At 40.4% G+C, this 15485-nt stretch overlaps 1 protein-coding gene and 1 pseudogene across 8 annotated transcripts in view; both read right to left on the bottom strand.

The window, feature by feature from the left end:
• STX11 (syntaxin 11) overlaps positions 1 to 15485 on the bottom strand; it is a 93471-nt gene that overhangs the window by 31776 nt on the left and 46210 nt on the right. The window lies entirely within an intron of this gene.
• LOC135232466 (calmodulin-1-like) overlaps positions 1 to 15485 on the bottom strand; it is a 29737-nt pseudogene extending 14252 nt beyond the window's left edge.

The following is a 15485-nucleotide window of genomic DNA, read 5'->3' as shown; positions in this document are numbered from 1 at the left end:
AACCATTGGCACCACTCAGGGACTTGCTTAAAGATTTTCTGGTTGCTATCAAGTCGGTTCCAACTCCTAGTGACCCCATAGCACAGAAGAGAGTCTGCCCCATAGGGTTTCCAAGGCTGTAAATCTTCACAGAAGCAAACTGCCACATTTTTCTCCTGCGGAGCAGCTGGTGAGTTCGAACTGCTGACCTTTGAGTTAGCAGCCGAGCACTTAACCTCCGCACCACCAGGGCTCCTTTTAAAGACTTTACTCCTTTTTAATTTGAATTCATAAAGTTTAAGATTCTTACTTCCATAGGAACTAAAACACACACACATGCACACACACACAGGCTTTGCATGTGGTATTGGCTGTTCATGAAATTAAGGAAACCTTGCCCCGACTCATGGGGCAGCGCCTCACTTATCTCAATAATACCCATGTTCTGACTTTCAGATTTTATAATCTTTCTTTCCAGTATCTTGATTTTATACCAAATTTTAAAGTATTGTTACAAGAAAATAACAATTAGAAACCAGAATGTATCTTTGTGTCTGGGACCATCACTAGCCCACAAGGCGTCTTACTAAGTTTTTGTGTAAGGCCCATAGCACGTCTTTGTGGAAACTGGAAGAGTGCCTCTTTCTCTGGGTGGATGCCACCCTGCAGCAAGGTCTGGTGAGCTGGAAGCCCCTCTTCCTCATCGCCAGGCACCCTTTGCTGGTCACAGCCTGCACTGCCCCATTTGTTAGTCCTCTCAACTTTGACCAGTCCCCCTGCCAAAGACACCTGATAGAGGCCAGGAAATTCCACAGGCTCTGTGTCATAGTAACTTAGCAATTGCTTTTTTCGCAAACACCATAGTTACACAGGAAACCCTGGTGGCTCAGTGGTTGAGTTCGGCTGCTAAACAAAAGGGTAGCAGTTTGAATCCACGAAGTGCTCCTTGGAAGCCCTAAGGGTTGGTGCTTCTCTGTTCCATAAGGTCGCTATGAGCTGGAATCGACTCGACAGCAACGGGTTTGGGTTTTTTTGGTTTACAGTAACACAATGCTTAAAGGACGACAGGTGTATTTTCCAGAACAGGTTGATTCAGAACCATAGAATGATCATTTCACTCAGCTGAGTGACACCCAGTGCACAATCTCTTGATTAAAAAGTAACACTTCTAAGAAGGAGAAAATCATCCTTTGATTGTCTAAAAAAGTATAGGTTAAAATAAAAAAAAGCTCCTAAAGGTCTTATTCTCTTGCTGCCTTAAAGTTAATTAAAAACAAAACAAAACTTGTGCTGGCTCTAAAGTGCATTGGGTAAAAACTACATATTTTGCTCTATAATTAACATTAAGTCAGCATTTGCAATGTGTCAAACCTAGTGCTAAGCACTGTGCAGATATTAATTCATTTATCCCTATGTGCCACCACCCGTCTGTGAGTTTGTCATACTTTGGTGGCTTGCATGTTGGTATGATGCTGGAAGCCATGTATCTGGTATTTCAAATACCAGTGGGTTTGCCTATGGTAGAGAGGTTTCGGTGGAGCTTCCAGGCTAAAATAGACCAGGAAGAAAGGCCTGGTGATCTACTTCTGAAAATTAACCAATGAAAATCTCTGGATCACAAGAGAACATTGTCCAACTCACTTGCTTTGGACATGTCATCAGGAGGAATCAATCACTGGAGTAAGACATCATGTTTGATGAAGTAGAGGGCCAGTGAGGGCGAGGAAGGCCCTCAGAGTGAGATGGATTAGCACAATAGCCGCCACAAGGGACTCAAAGTTGCTGGTGATTATGATGATGACACAGGACCAAATAACATTTCGTTCTATTGTACCTAAGGTCACCATGAGTTGGAGGTGACTTGACAACAGCTAACAACAACAATCCTCATATGATATTATCATCATTCCATTTTATAGGTGTGGAAACTTGAGACTTAATAAATTTAAGCCATTTGCTTAAAGTCACACAGTTAATAAATGTGGTGATACCTGAATTCACCCATCTGTAAACCACAAAGCTATTCCTTTTCCCTAAATGTCCCCCCAAAAGGTCTCCAAATCTTTAATCATATAGGGAATTTATTACCTATTGAGATTTTATACTTGAAACAATTATCAGCATCTAACCTGGATCTGGATTAACACATAGAAATATTTTCACCATTAGTATCACAATAATTTCTTCACATCACTGCGATGTTTCAGTTATTAGAGCATTCAATCAGAAAGTGACTAATCACATCTTTCCAAAAGTCCACAAAATCATTAACATTCATAAATAATTTTTCTTATAACAAAGATACAGTGTGGTTATGACTCACCCAAGGCTGTGTTGAAGTAACAGAGCACTGATGCTTGGAAAGGTCCCTGGGTGGTGTGAACAGTTTATGCTCTACTAACCTAAAGGTTGGCAGTTCAAACCCACCCAGTGACACCACGGAAGAAAAGCCTGGTGATCTGCTTCCACAAAAGACTACAGCCAAGAAAACCCTATGGGGCATTTCTACTCTATAACACATGTGGTCGCCAGGTGTTAGACTTGGAATCGACTCAATGACATTAGGTTTCTGATACGTGGGAAATGTAAGTTTTAGTTAGGTGCATGGAAGCAATGGCTGAGGAAATGATAGTACCTGAGCTCTCTGCGGGAGAAGAGAAAAGCACTAGAAGGTCAAGGTTGAAGTCGTGTGTACAGGTTTTTCCACTATTATCTATATTACCCTTTACAAGCTAGAACAGCTGTTGCTGTATCTTACATCTGATTTGATTTTGGCCTTGGAATATAAAGCAAACTTCTGGCTGAAAAATACAGAGGAAATCTATACAGAAAAGGAAATGATGCAGGATAAATTTTTAACACATGTAAAAACATATACACCTTTGATCAAACTATACATTTCATACCTCTTTCATGGAGTGGAAACCCTGGTGGCATAGTGGTTAAGTGCTACGGCTGCTAACCAAACGGTCGGCGGTTCAAATCCGCCAGGCACTCCTTGGAAACTATGGGGCAGTCCTACTCTGTCCTATAGGGTTGCTATGAGTTGGAATCAACAACAGCACTGGGTTTCATGGAGTATTTTTTTAAAAAGAGAAATCAGTAATTCCCAGAGTCATCAATGACCTAAACATTTCTGACTCCTTAATTCAAGTTAGGAAAAATCCCACAGGATTTTTAAATTCCTTTTGGTGTTTCCTTTTATCTTAGACATATTCCCTTGAGCCACTGATTCTAATCTTGTTGGATGATTACTCCTTTTAAATTGTCTGAGCAAACAAATTCTTATTTTTGGCTGAGATTTTCTACATAAAGGGCAGAACTATCTGTAATATAACATCATCGAGGTGTGGGGTTTTCATAAAAACCGAAGATTCTCCCTTCTAATGTTAAAGGTATTTCCTCATTTTTTGTTGGAATTTGCTTCTAAAATGCATTTATAAACGTTATTGCTTCCTTAAAGAGAGGACACTGGACACAATTTAGTGATGATGCAGACTGTCATTATTTTTAAAAGCTTTACACTGTATGGTAATGCAGTTTTGTTTGCTTTAAAATATTTTTCTTTCCTTAGGTTTAAAATGTCAAACTCTACCTCACTTATCTCCATACACCACCACTCTCAGTCTCCTTACAGGCTGTGGCAGGCTAAGATATTAGATAACCAACCATGTAGTAATGGAAACCCTGGTGGCATAGTGGTTAAGTGCTATGGCTGCTAACCAAAGGGTAGGCAGTTTGAATCCTCCAGGTGCTCCCTGGAGATTCTATGGGTCAGTTCTACTCTGTCCTATAGGGGCGCTATGAGCCTTAATTGACTCAAAGGCACTGGGTTTGGTTTTTGGTTTTTTAGTAATGGTAAGCTGCCTGTGGGTCAGCGTCCCTCTGAAATCAAACCTAGTAAGTAAAGTGAGGAAAGAAACTAAGTTCAGTGACAAATAAAATGTCCTTTATGAGGTAGTCATTGTGCTAGACAATTGATGTATAATCAATAAACAATCTTCACAATAACCTTGTCAGGAGGGTATTATTTTCAACTGATTAACAGCTGGGCCCCAGGAAACTTAAGTTCCTTATCCAATTCACACAGTTAGTGAGACAGAGGCTGGGATTTGAATCCACATCTATTCAGGTCTTATGTTCATGCCCTTTTCACTATATACTCCATTGAAATGTGTGAACAGTTGAGGTTGTGAGGTGTTAACGTTGTTAAGAAACATTTTTCCCACTCTGATGGTCTCTCTCCACCACCTCCAGCTAAGGGGTCACTTATCTAACTGGTAAATCTAGAAGGAGAAATAGTCCATGGCAGCCCAGCCTCTTTTTCTTTCTCTTAGAAGTGGGGCTACCATGGGGATTCCACGTTCTCTGCTCTGTTTCTGGGTGTGGGTGGAAGAGGTCAGCTCTGGCCAATGCTCGTAGGGAGGGTAAGTCCACCTAATTCTGGGTTCAGGATTATGAAGCACAGTTCCCCACAGATATAAGCCACACCCTCCAACCTTGTCTATCAGTAACAAAGGTGACACTTTGGCCCGTGGCTGCTTTCTCCTTCTTATTTCTCAATTGGTACAGAATCCAGGCAGGAAAGGGAAAGCCACTGATTGTACTCCCTTCTCAATGAACCCAGTAACCACGTTACATCAAAGAAAGTAACAGCAGAAAAAGCCTTTAACGATTATCTTGTTCATTGCCTTCATTTTTCAAATGAAGAAAGAGAAGCTCAGTGTATTAGGTGACCTATAGATAATGACGGAAAGAGGGTTATTAGGAAGGCAGAAAAAAAACTGTTATGAAACAGACATTTCCAGTTATAGCCAAATATATGTATATATACATACATACATATATACATACACACATATAATTTTCAGAAGCCTAGCATATATTATTGTTAGCTGCCATTGAGTTGGCCCCTGACTCATGGAGACCCTATGCACAACGGATTGAATTGTTGTGATCCATAGGGTTTTCACGGACTGATTTTCGGAAGTAGATCACCATGTCTGTCTTCCTAGTCTGTCTTGGTCTGGAAGCTCCACTGAAACCTGTTCAGCATCACAGCAACATGTAAGCCTCCAATGGCAGAGAAGTGGTGGCTACACGTGAGGTGGACTGGCTAGGAATGAAACACAGGTCTCCTACACGAAAGGTAAGAATGCTACCACTGTAGATATTAAGACTTCAATAAATGATAGATATTAATCTTGCTATTTTAATGCCAGATAGTATCTGGACTATTTTATTGCCTAGTGCTTCTATAACAGAAATACCACAAGTGGATGGCTTTAACAGAAATTTATTTTATCACAGATTTTTTTTTTTTTTTTTTTTTAGGAAGCTAGAAGTCTGAATCCATAGTGCTGGATCTAGGGCAAGGCTTTCTCTCTCTGTCAGCTCTGGGGGAAGGTCCTTGTCTCTTCAGCTTCTGCTTCCTGGTTCCTTGGAGATCTCCATGTGTCGTGACATCTATCTTACCCTATCTCTCCTCTGCTCACTTGCTTGTTTAATTCCTTTTATATCTGAAAAGAAATTGACTAAAGATACATGTACACTAATCCTGCCTCATTAACATAACAAAGACAATCCATTCCCAAATGGGATTATAACCACAGGCATAGAGGTTAGGATTTACAACGCATATTTTGGGGAGACACAATTCAGTCCATAACATGAACTATGAAAATATCAAATTGTCAGATTTCCGTGATGTAACAACCATCAATTCACATCCTACTTTCTTAAGCTGACTTCCTAAATGCTTCCTTCTTCTCCCCATATTTGTGGAGGTTGCAAAAAAATAATTTACCACACATTCTCTGCACCTTGTCCCATCAAGAGGTAGTGACTACTTCTCAACTGCTTGAATTGAGCTTGGCGATGAAAACTGGGACTTGTTTTAGTCAATGGAACATTACGCTTATTCAAAAGGGCTTGTTGTTGGGAACCCTGAGACCACTATGTGAAGAAAGCTGAGCTAGCCTCCAAGAGATTAAGGCCCAGCATTCTCAGTAATCCCAGCTTTGCCCAAACACCCCAGCTATCCCGACTGACTAACCACATGAATGGGCCCAGGAGACACCAACAAGCAACTGTTCGGCCAATCAGCAGAATCACGAGAAATAATAAGTCATTGTTTTTTAAGCCACTAAGATTTGTGGTTTCTTATGCAGCAAAAGCTAACTGATACAGAAATAGGTATATAGAAGCAGCATGCTGCTATGTCAAAAACCTAAAACATGAAGCATTAGCTTTGAGACCAGACAGCAGGTGAAGGCTAGAAAAGCAATGAGGTAACTGTTAGCAAAAACTGGGAAAATGGTAAGCCAACTGTCAGTAGAACCTGGAAAAGTGGTGAGGAAATTGCTGTAGCAGGCTGGGGAAAACGTCACCCGTATCATGTAGTAGCAAAACTATTGGATTGTGCTGAGCAAAATAAGTCATTCGCAAAAGTACAAGTATTGTATGATCTCACTTATATGAAATAAGCAAATACATAGAAACCAAAGATTCCTAGTGGTTATGAGGGTCAAGTGGGGCAGGGAGGAAAGGGGAGTTTTTGCTTAGGGGTACTGAGTTTATGTTAATGGTGATAGAATGATTTGGAAAAGGACAGTGACAATGGTTGTACAAATGAAGAATGTAATCAATGTTACTGAATTGTCCTCATAGAAACTGTTGAGAAAGTGTGTTTTGTTATGTTCATTTTCATTATAATAAAATTTTTCAAAGATTGGAAAAAGTGTTGCCTGGGGTGGCTTGAAAGATAGAAAATAAATTTTGAATCTAGCTGCAAAGATCCCCAAATAAAATGTCAAATGTGTCAATTGAGTGCTTCTAGCTGTACAAGATAAAGTTCTGTATGAGAGAGGTGAGCTAAAAAAGGAATTGTCTAGTTAGAAAAAAAATTTTTTTTTTTTAGTTAGAGAACAGTTTATTTAGAGAAAACATATAGGAGCCAGAACTCATGAGATTAGAAAATAAAATGCTGTTACCTCTCTAGTCTATCCAGCTGGAAAAATATTCCCCAAATAAGAAATGACTTTAAAGATCTTTGTAAAATTTAACATGGTGCCTAGCAGACCTTCTCAGCCAGATAAAAGAGATGCTAAGACCCTTAAGGATGCTGTCTGATAGCAGCCTGACACTCAGCCCAAAGAAAGGCCTGACTTAAAAAAAAAAAACTGTGGATGTGGCTTTCAGGTATATGAACCTTAATCAGATTCCTAGGAAATCCACAAAGTTTTTAAGAAAGTTGTAGTAATAAAAACACCACTAGCTTGGCCTAAGAGAGATAAAGACTATTCAAATGAAAAGAGGCCTCTGGGTCCCCAATTTTTATTAGCAGGGATTAGTCCAAGAAAGCCATTTAGAAGTAAAAGTGGGCAAATTCTTACGGGAAAATAAGATTGTTTCAGAGAGTGGAGCCAAGAGTAGTGGAGAACTATAAACTAGTGAACCACTCCTGAGGATCAGGATTGGTCCTAATCAAGGGACATTCCCTGGCCCAGGGGAACCTAGCAGCATGTACCCGGCTTGATACACTTGCTATGGACCAGTGACTGTCATATGTATCCCATTCTTATTTTCTTTTGTTTTTTGAATGGAGTCTCTGTTGATGTTACCCTTCCCTTGTCTTTCCATTGTATGCTGTGTATGTGTGGGGCAGATAACATGTCTTTCTAGTTCATTGGCTTCAGGATCAGAGCGTCTGCATCTGAGTTGTGGTAACTGAGGAGTTCTCATCTGCATCCAGATCTGAAGCAGATTATGAGATCCTGGGCTTAGAGCGTGACGACGCAATAGGATGAGACTTTTAAGAACCCTGGAATGGAATAAGCAGTTTTTTTTGGTCAGAGAAATGTGAATAATTTTTACTAGAGATAGACTACAGTAGATTGCAAAAAATGGCCTTAGCAGTATCTCCCATCAAGAGTGGTGTCACTGTATATACCCAAAAGACTTGAACACAGAGACTAAAACAGACACTTACACACCAATGTTCATTGCAGCAGTATTCAGAATAGCCAAAAGGTGGAAACAACCTAAATGCTCATCAAAGGATGAATGGATGAACAAAACTGGTACATATATACTGCTCAGCCTATTGGAGAAATGAAGTCTTGATACATGCTACAATATGGATGGAGCCTGAAGACATTATACTGAGTGAAATAAACGAATCACAAAAGGACAAATATTGTATAACCTCACTTGTATAAACAGACAAGAACAGGCAAATGTATAGAGACCAAAGTTTATCAGTGGTTACCAGGGGTGGAAGGGAAGCGGAAAGGGGAGGTTATTGCTTATGCTTATGGAGTACTGAGTTTTGGTTAATGCCTATGGAAAAGTAGTACTGATTATATGTAGGGTTGCATAGCCAATTAATGTAATTGCTGTCAATAAGTTGTACACCAGTAGAAAGTTGAATTGGCAAAAGTTGAGTGATATATTTACAATAATGACCAAAAAAAAAAAAAGCTGCTGAGGCTGCTTATGTACAACCAAACACCTCATGGGATTCAGTTCTTTGGTGCAGAGGTTTAGGGCCAAGTTTTCATGGGACATCTCAGTTAACTGGCCTAATAACATATTTAGTGCTTCTGTTCTCCTAGTTCACTGAGTAGTGCCTGGGGTCTTAAAAGCTTGCAAGCAAACATCCAAGGCGCAACAATTAGTCTCTATTTGCCTGGAGCAACAAAGGAATCAGAAGAGTCAGGAATAGGAGGAGGAAATGGAATGCGTGGCTAATTGCCTCTGTGAACAACTGCCTCCTTTGCCATGACAACAGGAGAACTGGATGGTGCTCAGCAACTATTACTGGACATTTTGATCAAAGATTCTATAGAAGAATTCTGATCAAAAGGGGGAAAATGCAGAACAGAATTTCAAATTCTCATGGAATCCAGGCTTTCTGAAGCCAAGGAGACTAGATGAAGCCCCCCAAAGCTGTTGCCCTGAGATTATCTTTAAACCTTAAACTAAAAATATCCCATGAGGTCTCTTAAAACCATAGTTTTGCTTAACTAGTAAAGAATGTTTGCCTCGACACTGTGCTCTTTTAAGATCTATATACATGGGATCAAGCTGACAACAGCAACTTGAAAGATTAGACAAGAAACTTAGAGGGCAGTGAGTTTATGTTAATGGGGGAGAAACAATTCAGAAAAAGAGGATGAAAATAGTTACACAACTCAAACAATATAATCAATGTCACGGAATTGTACATGTAGGAACTTGAACTGGTGCATATTCTGCTGTGTATATTCTCAACAACAAAAAACTGTATATATATATAGAGAGAGAGAGAGAATGGTATTACTGTTTTGCAGCATTTTTCATAACAGCCAAAATGTGGAAACCACCAAAATGTTCTTCAACAGATGAATGGATAAGCAAAATGTAGTATACACATACACAACGGAATGCTACACAGCCATAAAGAGAAATGATGTCCTGACGCATGCCACTACATGGATGAACCTTGAACACATCATATAAGTCAAATGCAAAAAGGCAAATATTGTATGATCTCACTTATATGAAATAGGCAAATACATAGAAACCAAAGATTATTAGTAGTTACCAGAAGTGGGAGGGAGGGGTGTCTTAGTCATATAGTGCTGCTATAACAGAAATACCACAAGTGGATGGCTTTAACAAAGAGAAGTTTATTCTCTCACAGTTCGGTAAGCTAGAAGTCCGAACTCAGGGCACTAGCTCCAGGCAAAGGCTTTCTCTCTCTGTCAGCTCCAGAGGAAGGTCCTTGTCATCAGTCTTCCCTTGGTCTAGGAGCATCTTAGTGCAGGGATCTCAGCTCCAAAGGACACTCTCTGCTCCTGGCACTGCTTACTTGGTGGTATGAGATCCCCGTGTCTCTCTGCTCACTTCTCTTTTATATCTCAAAAGAGACTGGCTTAAGACACTATCTAATCTTGTAGATCTCATCAAGATAACTTCCACTAATCCATCTCATTGCATCATAGTGATAGGATTTACAACAGATAGGGAAATCACATCAGATGACAAAATGGTAGACAATCATACAGTACCGGGAATCATGACTTAGCCAAGTTGACAGGTATTTTGGGGAGCGGGGGCACAATTCAATCCATGACAAGGGGTAAGGGAGAGTTTTTGCTTAGGGTGCACTCAGTTTACGTTAATAGTGATGGAATAATTTAGAATAGGATAGTGAGAATGGCTGCACAACATGAAGAATGTAATCAATGTCACTGAATTATACATGTAGAAATTGTTGAACTGGTGAATGTTTTGTTCCACATATTTTAGCCACAATGAAAAAAAAAAGTGGTATCAATTTTCTACCCTTAGAATCTAGGCTTGGTCATGAGACTTGCTTTGACCAAGAGGACAGAGGAAAATATGGTGCAAGCAGAGGCTTGGAAGGCACTAACACACTGGGGCTTGCCTTCTCTTTCTGCTGAGAACACTGAACCACTAAGTGAGGCGCTCAGGCTAGCCTCCTGGAGATGAGGACCACAAGACAAGAGAGGTCAGCCTCTACCTGACCCACCAGCTGTACGACGGAGCCTAGGTGAGACCAGTGGAAGAACTGTCCAGTGCTTACTATCAGCCATTTAATTCTCACAGCAATGAGAAATAATATATTGTTATTGGGGGGGTGGCTTGTTATACTGGAAAACCTAACTGATGCACCTTTCTTGGGTTTCTTTATACCCCTTAATATGTATAATTCCTTAAAGAGAACCTAGAAGAATGGCCATGATTCATGGCTAAATCAATTTTAGGAATGTCTCTAGCATTCAAAACAAAAGCTTATTGATATCATTTTAAAACGCACACATAAACAGCATGTATAATTGTCCTGATGATGTATGTCCGCTATTTGATGATCACTGGCTGAAATAATATATCTTGATTTTAACTCAGTACATATTTACGAAATTATTCTATTCATATTGTATGCAAAAGTTAACATGAAACACACACATAGAAAGAACACGTCTGAGGACAGCCCCGTCTTTCCTTTTGAGGGCTGTGGTCATAATCTTGATGAGGGGGGAATGTTAAAAACGGATTATCTCCTACACAAGCACCCTCCACATAAATGATTCTGCAAAAGCCGTTTGATAATGCAATATGTTAAGACAGAAGCCTTTGAGCAGTGAGGTCAGGACAGCCAGAGGTACGTGGCTGGCTTAACCTCGGCTGAGTTTCAATCTGATAAGAGATTTGAGAGCCTGAAGACCCAGTTTTGAAATGCAGGCTGGTAGGTAGTTATAAGCGTATGACAAGTCTCTTTCTTTAGATCGCCAAATAAAGAGTATGCGGCAGGCCAAGTACAACCTCCCCCATGACATGCCTCTACCGCCACATTCCAGGTCTTCCTTTTTCATCAACAACTGTACTAGAGAAGTTTCTTGCTACCACAAACACTCAAAACAAAAATTAATGGTATGTGAACTAGGTTTACAAAGAACAATAGGTTTCTAAGGAATGTCAGAGGTTGTTATGACTTTACTAATTCTTTAGAGTGTTAAAGAAAATCAGGATACTTCTTTTTAGAGCTGTAGGATCTGCTTGGAGTCCCTGGGTGGCAGGAGGTTGCTAACTGAAAGGCTGACGGTTTGAGTCCAACCAGAGAAACCTTGGAAAAAAGGCCTGGCAATCTATTTCCCAAAAAATCAGCCACTGAAAACCCTATGAAGCACAGCTCTACTCTGATACACATGGAGTCACCATGAGTCAGAGTCAGCGCTACAGCAACTGATGGTGGTGACAGGATCTGCTCAGAATTCCATGTCTACTCCGGGGCAGTACCTGAGGGTGGGAAACCCTGGTGGCGTAGTGGTTAAGTGCTACGGCTGCTAACCAAATGGTCGGCAGTTCAAATCCACCAGGCACTCCTTGAAAACTCTATGGGGCAGCAGGGTTGCTGAGTTGGAATCAACTCGATGGCACTGGATTTTTTGGGTAAATGTTCAGCCTTTGAGACATGTGGAGATATGTTCAAATCCCACCACTGTCACCAGCTGGGCCTAGCCTGGACTGCCTCACTAGTGTCAGCATTTCCAGCAGTTGTTGATTACCACTGAATTGACTCCAACTCATGGAATAAAACGTTGCCCGATGAGAGAGCTATTCCTAACAGATGAATGCTTTTCACGCCTCTGCTTATGTCATTTTTCTTTGTGGCTATTACTTGCCTTCTCTCTACATAAATACTAGTACCTGCTGCACAGAATAGGTCCCTGGGTGGTGCAGATGGTTTGCACTCTACTACTAACCTAAAGTATGGCAGTTCAAACCCACCCAGTGGCAGCATGGAAGAGAGGCCTAGCAATCTATTTCAGTAAATATTACAGCCAAGAAAATCTTCCGAAGCAGTTCTACTCTGTAACACATGGGGTAACCAGAAGTCAGAATCTACTTGATGACAAGTTGTTTGTTTTTTTGTTTTGGTTTGGTTTACTGCATAGGATGGTGAAGAGGATTAAATGAGACAATGTATGTAAAGTTCTTACAATAGTAGTGCCTGGTGGAGTAAGCATTCTCTATCTCTTACCTGTTATCATCTATTCACGGGATTTAAATCCACTCAAATAATTAATACAGATTTGGTTACTATTAGTATGAATAGTGTATCTGCTGATACACTACCACCAGCTTATTGCCCATCTCATCTATGATCCTAAGTGAACATTCATACCTGTGGGTTTCTATATTATTTGGAGTTTTAAATAACTTTTGTTTCAATCCTTTTTTAAAACAAAACGAAACTCTTTTTTTCTGATTATGAAGAGAACCCATGTTCTTTTTGGGGGAAAAAAAAAACAACATGGAATTTTTACATGGAAAGTAAAAATTTCCAATCATCTAATAAAACTAGTATAGCCAGAATATTCCTTAGAAGCAAGGATGGCAAGACTATGTCTCACATACTTTGGACACATTATCAGGAGGGATCAGTCCCTGGAGAAGGGCACCGTGCTTGGTAAAGCAGAGGGTCAGTGAAAAAGAGGAAGAGTCTCAATGAGATGGACTGACACAGTGGCTGCAACAATGGGCTCAAGCATAGCAACAATTGTGAGGATGGTGCAGGACCAGACAGTGTTCTGTTCTGTTGTGTGTAGGGTCACTATGAGTTGAAACTGATTCAACGGCACCTAACAACAACAGCAGTAACATAACTATATAAAATAGCCAATGAAAACAGTCTAGTATATATTTTTCCAGATTCTTTTCTATGCTAAAAGGTTGTGAAAACTTAGGGGATAGCATTCAGAAGAACTGGTCCTGTTACTGTGAAATATAAAATGTTTCCCTGGTAAATGGCAAAGGTCCTCAAGGGCCTATTGACAGAAGCAGCCCTGAGGAATGCTGAGCCACAGGGCAACTCACACTGTACTTTCTACCACCGACATTTTTGTGCAGGTGGAATCAGGTCAAAAGGAACATGGAAGGAAAGGGAAGGGAAAGGACACCCTAAAAAAGAAAAGAAGGCTCATTTAAAAAAAACTTCCATATGTATGATTCAGTGACATTGATCACATTCTTCATGTTGTGCAACCATTTTCTCTATCCTTTTCCAAATAACATAAACTCAATGCCAGTATTGTGTGATTTTCTACCACTTTGTGATCTGATGTGATTTTCCTATGTGTTGTAAGTCCTAACCTCTATGATGTTAATGAGGCAGGATTAGAAGCAGTTATGTTAATGAGGCAGGGCTCAATCTAGAGGATTAGGTTGTCTGGAGTCTATCTCTTTTGAGATATAAAAGAGGGAATGGAGCAGAGAGGAGAGGGACCTCATACCACCAAGAAAGAAGAGCTGGTAGTGGAGCATGTCCATTGGACCCAGGGTCCCTGTGCTCAGAAGCTCCTTGACCAGGGGAAAATTGATGACAAGGACCTTCCCCCAGAACCTACAGAGAGAGAAAGCCTTCCCCTGGAGCCGGTGCCCTGAATTCTGACTTCTAGCCTCCTAGACGGTGAGAGAATAAATTTCTGTTTGTTAAAACCATCCATTTTAGTATTTATGTTATAGCAGCACTACAGAACTAAGACACCCCGTAAGCTAAATCTCCCCTTCCCCTCTTCCCGCCCCAGTAGCCACTAATAATCTTTGGTTTCTATGTATTTTTTTATTGGGAATGCTCGTGTTTTACTTTCATGTTTAAGAATCTCAGTTTCTCATATTGCAGAGACTGTAAAAGAGCTCTTGAAGCGCCAAACTTGGACTGAGAAGTGATATCTTCAAGACATAGCATTTATAAAGTCAGTGGATAGATTTTCTTATGGGAGATTAACAATTTTAATTCAATAAACATTCATCAAACATCTCCTTCATAAATGTCTCATAACGGTGAGCACTATTCCTCAAACGCCCCATTAATATTTTATTAGTCGTGGTGCGTTGTTTTGCTTTCCCAGTGGGAAACAGGAACATACAGGAAAGAAGTCTAGTTCTTTCACAAACTGATGTGAGTCTAAAAAGCACTATTTCCTAACAGGAAACAAAGAGTAGATACTGCCACTGCTTCTAATGACACATTTGCTTAGGAAAGTGTGCTCAGATAGGTGTCAGAGAACTTAATTCTATCTCCAACTCCAGCTCTGTAAAGTTGAACAAGATATTTAATATCTCTGAGTGTCAGTATCCTCTTCTGTAAAATGGTAATGATACTACCTATCTCATAAGGTTTTTTTTTTTTAATAATAACATGATGTAAATACTTGTGCAAATCAGTTCAGGGAGACTAAGATCATCCACCTCTGATGTCAAATTGTGTAATGGATAACAAATCCCATTCCACACGCCAATTGTGTCCTATGGAAATCTTGGCTTCTCTTCAGCCACCAAGGGATAGGTCAGCGGGTACCAGTTGCAAGCTGGGGAGTCCACATGACTCCCTCCACTTCAGACTAGCAGCCCCACTACTTCTTTGGGTCCTACAGTTTGCTGGAACAACCCACAGAGCCCATAGGAAATACCATATCTCTGGTAACAGCTGTAATATAAGAAAAAAGGATACAAATGAAGAGATGCATACCCAGGGTGAGATCTCAGAGGGGTTGGAGTGAAAAACTTCCATGTTTCAAAGAGGGACATACTATCCTGTCCTGCAGGGGCAGATTATCCAATAGGCAAAGAAAGCGTAGTGCTTCTCTTGCTTACCAGATCATCTGTAGTGAACAATTTCACTACAGATTAGTAAGTAAGCCCCTGCTAACCTTGCTTACTGGGTCACCCACCTCTGTCAGGGACTGTAAATTTGAAAAGAGGCTTTGATTCTGTAGGAAGATGTTGTGGGCTTGGAGAGAGGGAGATACCAGCCATGTGTAGAAGCAGAAACTTTGATGTGGTGAAAAATGTGAAATTATTCACTACAGGTGTTCTGGTAAGCAAGGTAAGCACTGTGCTTACCTTACCTATTGGATAATCTGTCCCTGCTCTTCCATGCATGGTCACCAACCAGGAAGCCCCATCTGAGCCTCAGGCCTCAGGGCTTTTATCAA

This window comes from Loxodonta africana, chromosome 1 (assembly GCF_030014295.1).
Source record: "Loxodonta africana isolate mLoxAfr1 chromosome 1, mLoxAfr1.hap2, whole genome shotgun sequence".
Taxonomy (NCBI): Eukaryota; Metazoa; Chordata; class Mammalia; order Proboscidea; family Elephantidae; genus Loxodonta; species Loxodonta africana.
The sequence above is the reverse complement of the archived record's forward strand: the minus strand, read 5'-3'. Positions and strand labels throughout refer to the sequence as shown.